Source organism: Lepidochelys kempii, chromosome 1, assembly GCF_965140285.1.
Source record: "Lepidochelys kempii isolate rLepKem1 chromosome 1, rLepKem1.hap1, whole genome shotgun sequence".
Taxonomy (NCBI): domain Eukaryota; kingdom Metazoa; phylum Chordata; order Testudines; family Cheloniidae; genus Lepidochelys; species Lepidochelys kempii.
The window spans coordinates 238036246-238046524 of record NC_136380.1 but is presented as its reverse complement, the minus strand read 5'-3'; the positions used below and the strand labels follow the sequence as shown (position 1 = coordinate 238046524).

At 39.9% G+C, this 10279-nt stretch overlaps 1 long non-coding RNA gene across 1 annotated transcript in view; it reads left to right on the top strand.

Annotated features, from left to right (window-relative positions):
- Positions 1–1198: 1198 nt before the first annotated feature.
- LOC140906228 (uncharacterized) overlaps positions 1199–10279 on the top strand; it is a 75793-nt gene continuing 66712 nt past the window's right edge. Inside the window, exon 1 of the long non-coding RNA XR_012157048.1 lies at positions 1199–1430. This is a non-coding gene — a long non-coding RNA (uncharacterized LOC140906228). The remainder of the gene's footprint in view (positions 1431–10279) is intronic.

Sequence of the window (10279 nt, the reverse complement as noted above, 5' to 3'; positions counted from 1 at the left end):
CAATGAGGCAAGTGGCAGCCTAATTAGCATAGTTGACAAATTATTACAAAAACTAGATATGTGTAATTGGAAAGTGAGGTAACTGATTATACATATTTTTCATGTGAAAATTAAAGTCCAGGACTCTGCTGCCTTTGCTCATTGAGTTTAGTTTTTGCTCAGTTACACATTTTGCAGGGGTAAACAGGGTTTAATGTATACATTGGAAAGTTGCATGTTGTGTACAGTGGGTTTTCCCCCTCTCCTTTCATGGGCTTGCCTGAGAGAAATTGTGGAATGCTTTTTCTGCCAGGCAGAGTGCTCGCTCTCCCGGTTCATGGTGTGCCTCTTGCGGCTGAGAGGCCACTTCTCTATTACGAACCAGAAGAGAAAAATTGGCAAAAAGTAAGTGCCATGGGATTTTGCTAGAGTAATTACCCTAGTCTTCAATATTAATGAGCAATTAGAGCACTGTCCATGAAGCAGTCCACTGATCCTACGGCTCAAATGAGGACAGTCCTGTGGCTTTGCCATTAAGAGTTTAACTATTTGTCTAAGTGGGAAAGCCCTGGGACTGTTGTGGTTACTGTTGCTGTATCACAGGACTGCTCCAAGTCTGTCACTGAACCATAGCAAGCAGGCTCGCTGTGACATAGCGTATCTCTCGTCATTGCTTAAAGGAAGGAAGGCCAGGGAACCCAAAGTCTAATCCTGCACTAGTATTATCTGGAGGGATGGGAGAAATTCCTCCTTTAAAAAAAAAGAATATTTAGTCATTTTTAAAAAATAATTCTAGACGTTGGGTGGGATTTTCAAAAGTGCCCAAGTAACTTCGGAGCACGCGTCTTTTTATTGGGCATGTATTCCTAAATTTGGGTACGTCTACAAGGGAAAAAAAGATCTGCGGCAGTGTCTCAGATCCCAGGTCAACTAATTCAGACTCATGGGGCTTGCGCTACAAGTTTAAAAATAGCAGTGTAGATGTTCCTGCTTGGACTGGGCCCTAGGCTCTGAACACCGGCAGTGGGAGAGCAGGGTTCAGAGCCCAGGCTGTATCCCAGGCCTGAATGTCTATCTTGAGGCTACTCTAACTTGTGCCATTTGGAAATGATTCCCTAGGGAAAATAATGAATTTGAAGAATCTGGGGTTCATAAAAAGGAGATGTGCAAATATCCTCAGCATCATCGAAGTTTTATTTAGAAGAAAAATGGGGGGAAATTGAAATATTTTTGTAATTTTTTTCTCCTTATTTTCCAGCCAATTGTGCTGACGATACAGCAGCCCAAAAAACCTCAAATCTTCTCAAGGGATCTCAGATACCTTGGCCTGTTTCTTTGCCTCATCTACAGCCACAGGATAGGAATGCAGAAGTTCTTTGGACTCCAAGCTGTTCTCCTGCAACCAGCATTTCTACCAAGCTGTTTCGTTTGTGTACCAGGCAACAGAACTAGTAAGTAAACAAATAAATAATTTTTGCAATGAAAAATGGCTTTTCAACCAAAACACAAATGTTTGCAGGGAATTCTTGTTTGCTCAACATTACAGTTATTCAATTAAAAAAACAATTTTGGGGCAGGTTTTCAGTATCAGGGTTTTTGTCTTTCTACCTCTCCCTTCTCTTCCTTTATTCTGCTCCTCTGAAGGGGGGAAGTGGTGGAAAACCCTCAACATTTAAACTATTTCATGATGTTTTGAAATGAACCAAAATTCATTTTTCTCAAAAAAGAAAAATAGATCCATGAAAAATGTTGTAACAAAATACGTATTTTTGGTTTCTTTCAAAATTCTGGGCAGAAAATACTTCCTTTTTTTGATCAGCCTTACCAGATAAAGCTTGAGGAGTAAACATCTAGATTCCATGACATCAGTGTTCATGGACAGCTCTGTTCAGTTCACACAGAGTCATCAACTCTGAAAAGAAAGAAATGATATTGAAAGTACAGCAATCACAGATGATGGCAAAAATCAGTTTCCGTGACAACATGACCAGACTGTAGCATATTTTTAAAAACAAAAACAAATGAGGTTTGAAACATACCATATTGAAATAGATCCAAAAATATATTCACACATAATGTTTTCTCCTATCTTCAGTGCTTAATTGATGCTTGAATCTGAAATGGAGCACTCCCGACAATTGAGTTGTGTGTGCTTGACTCTGTGTCATAGAAATATATTTTGATATCTAGGCTACATTTCCTTTTTGCCTGTAGATAGTCAGCCACCAGGCTGAGGCTGCTCTCTGTTGATTAAACCATGTTCCACTAAAAACCTGCAGTGCAAATACATGTCAGCAGAGTATGTTCTGTGTACTGTTCCCTCTCATGTGATAAGTGGTGCATTTCCTCAATGGATGCACATTGCTTACATTTTTAGAGCTATTAAGCTGGGATAATTATGGAACAATCTAGGCAATGTTCAGTAGCCCATGCAGATGCCTGACAGGGCATGTTGTCTCTTAATTAGGAATTTGAATGCCTAATGCTTGTATATTAACTGAAATAATTGGATAGATGTTTTACATTTTCTTCAGCTTTACTGACAACTGAGCAAGAGACTGCACAAATCCACGCATCTTTCTAAACCAGCTCATTTTATTTGCACATTCTAGGTGGTCTAATGTGGTGGTTAAGTGTGGCTTTTAGGAGAATTGATTCTGTCTATTGTATAAACGTACTTTGTGATGTCTTTTAGTAAACCTAACATTTTAAATCTGGCATTTTACTGCTTCAAATAGCTGCCATGTAGTATTCAGAATAACTGCCACTCTGCACCCCTTTAGTTACTTGGAATTTAAGTTACTGGTAAATCAGTCATCATCATTATTATTATTATTATTTATTGCTAAGTGCTGACAGTGGGCTCTGCATTGTTAACAAAAAAAAAAAAAACAACAACGGGGGGGGGGGGGAGGGTTGCAATCTAAAAGCCTGATCCTGTCAACTTTACTCACACAAGTAGTTCTCATTCCCCATTCACTTCTATGGGACTGCTTCCGTGAACAAAGGGCTTCTCATAGAGTAAGGGATTGCTGGATTGAACTCTAAAGCTCGGATAAAGAAAGCAGCTCCGCATGCGTAGGCCCATGCCCCTGCACAGGGCCCTGCTGAAGCTAAGCAGGGCTGCTCGGGTTCAGGCCCTAAATGATCTGTTTTATTATTCCTGAGAGACACAATGGATGAGGTAATATATTTTATTGGAGCAACTTCTGTTGGTGAGAGAGACAAGCTCTCAGTCTCTTTTGAAAACAGAAACCACAGTCCTAACCCCATCAACACTTAGGCTATATCTACACTGGCATTGGAATGACAAAACTTTTGTCTTTCAGAGGTGTTAAAAAAAAAACAAACACCCCCCACCCCCCCGAAAGACAAAAGTTTTGCCGATGCCAAGCGCCAGCGGGCCTGCCGAGAGCAATTCCAGGACCCAGGAAGAACAGTCAATGGGTCCCCTAGAAAGGGATGGCTCAGGTTTTTGGGTGGTGCTGCACCTGCACTGGCTGGTACGCAGCAAGCTGCTGCCAGCTGCACTGCTGGGCACACTCTGCCGGCATGGCCAGGGCTTCCACATGCCTGCCTGGCTACCTTCACCACCGCTGGTACCACCCCACATGGGTGGCAGGTATGGAAGGCAGGGGGAGGCTGTGCCCCCCAACAGCTTTGCATGGCCCTGCCCATGCTTCACACCCAGGCCCCTTTCTACTTCCCGGGCTGTTCTGCTGGGGGCTCTTCCCCGCATGGCTGGGGCCCCAGATTGGGGCTGGGGTGGCTAATGGAAGCTGCCCAGCATTCCAGGGCTGGGGGGCTGTGCCACCCACTCACCCTACTGGCGTTCTTTCACCCTCCCGGCATTCCGGGGGTGTATGTGTGTGGGTGATGCCCGCTCAGCTGCCTGGCGTTCCAGGACTGGCAGCACTCGAGCAGCCTAGAGGTGTGTGGGCGGGGTGGGGGGGGGGGCGAGACGACTGGCTGCCGTGCCAGGAGGGGGGTGGGCCTCTCGCGGAGAGACAGGGCCATGGGCAGCAAGGATGGTCCTGGCCAGGGGCTAGCCTCCCTAAGCCCAGGGTTCAGCCGCCTCTACCATGGCTGTGGCACTATCCGGGGGTCCCTGGGCCCTTTTAAATCACCCAGGCCCCTGGGCAAATTGACCCCTTTCCCGCCCCCCCTCCCCCGAATTGCCTAAGCGATTGTGTGAACAGCACTTTGTTGGCAGGAGCATTCTCCTACCGACAACGCAAATGTTGCACTTTTGGGGTGGAAGTTTTTTGTCGGCAGGAGAGCTGACAAACAGCAGCTACACTGTGCGACTTTTAGCAGCATGGCTGTAGCAACACAGCCATGTCGCTAAAAGTTTTGTAGTGTAGACATAGCCTTAGACATGTGAGTAGTCCTGAGGAACCTATTCAGGTGCATAGAGTTAGATACATTTACAGGATCAGAGCCCAGTCCCACTCCCTTTGGCATCAAAGGAAGCAGGATTGGGTCCTGTATAATTAGCTTATTTAATCTTCTCTGCTATATATGTGAGGAGGTACCATGCACACCAGCATATACATTGTTTATATTTAGGATACTTGATAAATATGTGTTTATCACTATTATTAATATAAAAGCTCCTTTAAAAGCAACAAATTGCTTTCTATTAGTAATGTGCATAATGACCTATTTCCATAAACATTTTTAGTAAGAGAAATTTGAATGTGAAAAACCCTGCAGACATTTTACGGAAATTAGACTGTATTGTGCAGAAGTACATCATAGTTGTATTTTGTTGTTTAATATTTTGTTTTGAGAGGTGAATTACTTTCTTCCTGATATATAGTGTGAAAGAGGCAACCCAGTGTAGAACAAGGGAAAAATGACTCTTAATATGTTTTTCTCTTGCTAATGTTTATTCACTTGATTGACGTAAGGAAGTTTTCGCAGAAAATATACAGGTTATTTATTTATTTATTGCAGAGTCATTTAAAAATACGTGTTAGTCATTTTAAAAATGTCCCAGAAATCTAGTCATTAGGAAAAAAATAAAGAGATGTCTTTTATGGTCAAAATGATTAAAACAACCTCTGAATCTGTATCTACCTGATCTGTGTATCTCCACATGATTTCCATACCGAAATACTGGTTAAGTATGCAAAAATAATACTGTACTGAAGTTTAGAAGCTGCTTGAGAGATTTAGCCCCAGGAGTTAAATTTGCTTTAACTATGTGTTTTGGGTTGAAAGGCATGCAAGCATATCAATCAGTATTGTGTATAGCCCGAACAGCAGTGCCCTGTGTTTTGTATAGTATGTAGACCTTGCAGCAGAGGAGTTGTTATATAACTCACTTTACATTTGTTTGGTGTAAATAAGGTTTTTCTTCTTCACCAAATGGCTTTTAAATTCTGAAATACTAATTATCCATCCTGCATTCTGTAAAAATAATACACATGGAGGGTCAGATGATCATCTTATGCACATAAGCAGTTTCACTGAGGTTATGCAAGTAAAGTGGGCAACATTTGATCCTGAATTAGGTTAATAGCATCCAATGAAGTGGGCTGTAGCCCACGCAAGCTTATGCTCTAATAAATGTGTTAGTCTCTAAGGTGCCACAAGTCCTCCTGTTCTTTTTGCGGATACAGACTAACACGGCTGCTACTCTGAAACCTGTTAATAGCATAGCCACACAAACTAGGTAATAGAAGGAAATGCCAATACATCTAATGCTAAAAGACGGAGCAATTTTTCAATTCTGTGTGAAATAAATATTTTTTTCAAAAGAAACATTGAATCAAAGGTCTAGATATTACGAATTCTGAGTTCTATTCCAGTAATACTGACAAATTTTGTGAACTTGGGAAGGTCACTTAGGTACAATTTTTAAAGGGATTTAAGCTTCTAAGTCACTTAGGTACATTTTGAATTTTTTCCTATCTAGCTGTGCCTCAATTTCCCCATATGTAGAAATATGGCTCATAATTAAAGCCGGGGAAAATTTTCAGCTGAACTTCTTTTCAGTGAAAAATGCAGATTCAGTGACACCAATCTATTATGCAAGTTTGTACAATTTTCCCAAAATTCTTTGTGTTAAAAAATTACAAAAATGTTGAAACACATCTTTTTGATTTTTTGTTTCCAAGTGACATTTTGTTTCAAAAGTTCCTTCAATTTGATTTTTTAAATACATCTGAAATGTTAAACTGAACATTTTGGGGGAAAATGTTTTTGCTTCAATCCAAAACGTTATTTTTTATTTTTCAAAATTGTTATTCACACAGTTCTAATGATAATGCTTGCTCCAGCTTGTAAAACTCTCTGAGATCAATAGATAAAACATGCTACATAAGCTTTCAGCTCTATTGAAGATTTAAATATTTGTAATGCTATTGAAGAGAAAAGTATATTCTTATATTTCTAATTCTGTGTTACAAAACTGATATGTAGCAGCTATTTTTATTCCTAAATATGCATTTGCTAATTTAATGTGTTTTATTCATGTATTTGTTTCATTTAAAAATTTGAACTACATAGCTGAGTTGGAGAAATCTTAATTAAAATGGAGATTAATGAGAAGGTGTGTGAAATGTATACATTGTGGACCTGATTCAGGAAAGCACTTAAGCAGGTGCTTAACTATAAGCATGTGCCATTGATTTCAGTTGCATTGAAGCATACATTTAAGCACATGTTTAAGAGCTCGGCTAAACTGAATGCAGAGCTGGATATTACTATTACTATGGAGGACTGAACCAAGGGCACACAGGTTTTTAAGCTGTAACAAATACAGGGTTAAAGACAACCCTCCTGACATGTGGGCTCATGCAAAGTGCTGCTGAATGTCTAATCCTCCCACAACCAAGCAAGTGAGAGTAGAGGGTCCTCAGTACCTTGTAGTATCAACTCATATGTTATAGCCCTATCTTTCTCCCATTTTGGTGTGTGGTCAAGCTCCAATTGACTTTAATGGCAGCAGGATTGGCCTTTATGAAGGCAGGATTTTCTTTGCTATTTTAATTAGGCATTCATTAAACACAGAGGCAAGTACCAGTACTCTGCCATCATTATTGCTGCATGCTATACACAGTCAACAGAAAGAAAACCTTAAAAACAGCAGTAAAATGAAATCTGAGATGTTGAATTAGTCAAGTGAATTAATGTACATGATCATTTACTTACTGGTAATTTTGCTGAAAGATAGAGCAGAATGAGCCTGAAAAGTAATTCAAGGGTTTTTTTTATGTGGGGGTTGTCAAACTGTCTGGAATAGCTCACAACCATGAGTGCCTATTTTAGGGCAGCCTGTCAGAAAACAAGGGCAGACACCCCAAACTGGTGGTATGTTCTATAATTAGATTTCACCAACCCAGTAACAAATGTGAACTCTTGGATCACTATACCAGTCTTACCATGGAGTCACAGTCAGTCCCCTACTCTCCAGTCTATCTTACCACCCAGACAAACTGAACTTTGTGATAAAAGGTTACTCAAACCTAAAATCACACCACATTAGGTTTCTCCCAATCAGTCCCAACATACCACTCACTCACCCCAGATCAATTGGTACTCCAGATCTTACACCAAAGACGATGCTGGCAGCCAATTCTGTAGTAAATGAACTGCAGGTTTATTAGATAAAAAAAAAAGAATGAAAGTTATTGAGGGGTTAAAGTGGGTAAAATATATTAACAGGTAAATCACAGTTTGTAACTCTAATGATACGATAAGCTGCCAGTTTCCTGAAAGTCTTTCAGGGCTACCCAGAATAACTCTGGGGATCTCTGTCTTCTCGTTCAGTTATTCTGCCCTGCTAGAATCCAAACAGTCCAGAGAGACCGGATCTTACTTTGAACCTATATTTATATCTTCTTCTAACAGAAAACAAGCTGGCAATCTCTCTACCCACCTGGGCTTTCCCTTTGATAACAGTGAGTGAGGAATGTATTTAGTCTTTTGACCTTGGACCATATACAAAATGGCCACTTGCTTTGAAATTAGCATTTTCTGTTTAAGTCCTTAAGTCCTTCATTAGCATTTCATAAGATTTCTTTGATGGGTAATTTAGTTACAAGGTATACATAACATAAATGTTTGTTGTTACATTATAACAGAAATAGATAAGCAAGAACAATACAAGTAACGACCAATTAGTTTTCATGAAGTTTAAACACAGGACCTATTAGTTTTTGTGAAGTTTAAATCTGAATACACACATAAACATTAACAATTGTTTTGATCTACACTAATACAAGTGAATTGACCTGTGGTTCTGGGCCTGACCAGGTTTGCCAGAATCACAGCTGTACCTTATGTTGATTCTAAAAAAACAAAAAGAGTGAGAAGGCATTTAAGTTAGCATTAGAAAAAGAGAAACTGTTCAGTGCTCAGCACTTCCTCCACTTAACAGAACAAAAGTCAAGTCCTATTAATATAGTCAACTGCGCCATAGTGACTCATCAAATATTATCTGTTGTTTTATGCTTACTATTTTGTTGAAATAGAATTATGAGGTTTTGCTGACAATACTTTTGCATGGTATGCCCTTTTCCCTGAATTAACTACACCCTTCATTTTAATCCTCCTTTATCGTTTAGACACAAACACTTACATTGAGGCCAGAATGAGAAGCCACTCATAGTGAGAGAGCATGATTTTCAGCAGTTCATGTTGGTACATTAAGTCTTCTTTCCTAATCTTCCCTCCCATGTGAACAGAATAGGTATTTTTAATAATAATAAAAAGAGATAATCACTTAATGCAGAATTGTCCATTGCACCCAAATAGCAAATCCAGTTTAAATGGAAATTTACACAAAGAATTATTTATAGGAATCAATCATAATTACATTTAATGCATGCTGCAGCTGTTTATAATTGTGGTTTTCCCAAGGTTATTCCCCTCCCACCCTCCACCCCCACACACATGAAATTTGTTTCTGTGGAAATGCTTAGGAAGAATTATAAATTTCTTGTAACTGTGGTAAGGCAGACTAGATCCTGATTAGTGGATGTCACCAAAAGAAAGAGCAGGCTTTCTTTATTTGGACCTACAAAAGAGTTTTGTAGAAGCTGAATTAGTAACACCTAATAGGAGAAATATTTTCCGTGTCTATTTCCAATTCTGTTGTCTATTTACTGTTGGCTAAAACAAACTGGAGCCTTATGTTAAACTTTTAACATAAGTTAAAAGTGTAATTTTAGGGAAGAATAATTTCCAGACACTGTGGGCCAAATTGAGAAGTGATACATAAAGTGGATTTTTTTAAAAAGCTCTGCTCTAGGAATTATTTGGGGGAAGTTCTGTGGCCTGTGTTGTACAGGAGGTCAGATTAAATTATGAAATGGTCCCTTCTGGCCTTGGAATCTATGAATTTAGACTCCCTAACATTCTGACAGAACCCCTAGAGCTATTTACTCTAGAACTGTTTGAAAAATGGATTTTAAACAGTTGTAAGTTTTGACTTTTCATAAGAAAACAAAAACAAAAAATGTTAAGTTTTGACTTGAGGTGGTTTTCCAATGAAAGCAAATACTTTCTGCAAAATAAATTTGGTTAGCTGACAAACCAATTTCCATCAAAAAAATGTTTTGGCCAACTCTAATTTATACCCCTTATACTTACATGTAAGTAAGTCTTGCCTTCATCTGTAGCATGGGCTGTGGATCACTTGCTAGGATCATCAGAATATATCTCATGTAATCATTTTCCTGCCATTGGAGGGGCTTCGGGTGTTAATGCACCTCGGTCCCTCCTGTTCTCTGCCTGTGTCACACAATGGTTTAGTCTCCTGAGGGCTGTAATACTTTGGTCTAATTCTGGTTGTTGGCTTGTTGTGAGTGTGACTGGGTGGTGTTTAGTGGCTTGTCATATGCAGGAAGTCAGATTAGATGGTCTGGTGGTCACTTCTGACTTTAAATTCTGTGACTCAATGAGTATGTCTACACTGCAGTATAAGCTTAAGGTAAGTGGAACTCAAGTCTGTGGACTCTGGATTAGAGAACCTGGGGCGTGAGCATCTACATTGATTGTCAACCCTAAGTTAAGAATTTTCTAACTGGGCCCAAACCTGGGGCTCTAGCATCCACGCTGCAGTACACAAACCTGAGTCCAGCCAACCATATCCCAGATTTGCTAGCACCCTCCCAAAATGTGGTTGCTCTAGCCCTTTGTTCATGGTGCAGTGTGGAAAAACTTGACTGTTCACCAAACTTGACTCTCCAGAAGACAAAGTAAGTTGGCCTGTGGCATTGTGGGATACTTCTGGTGGACTCTCAAAGCAAGAATCCAGTGGGGCTGTGTCTATGCTGCAAAGCAATAG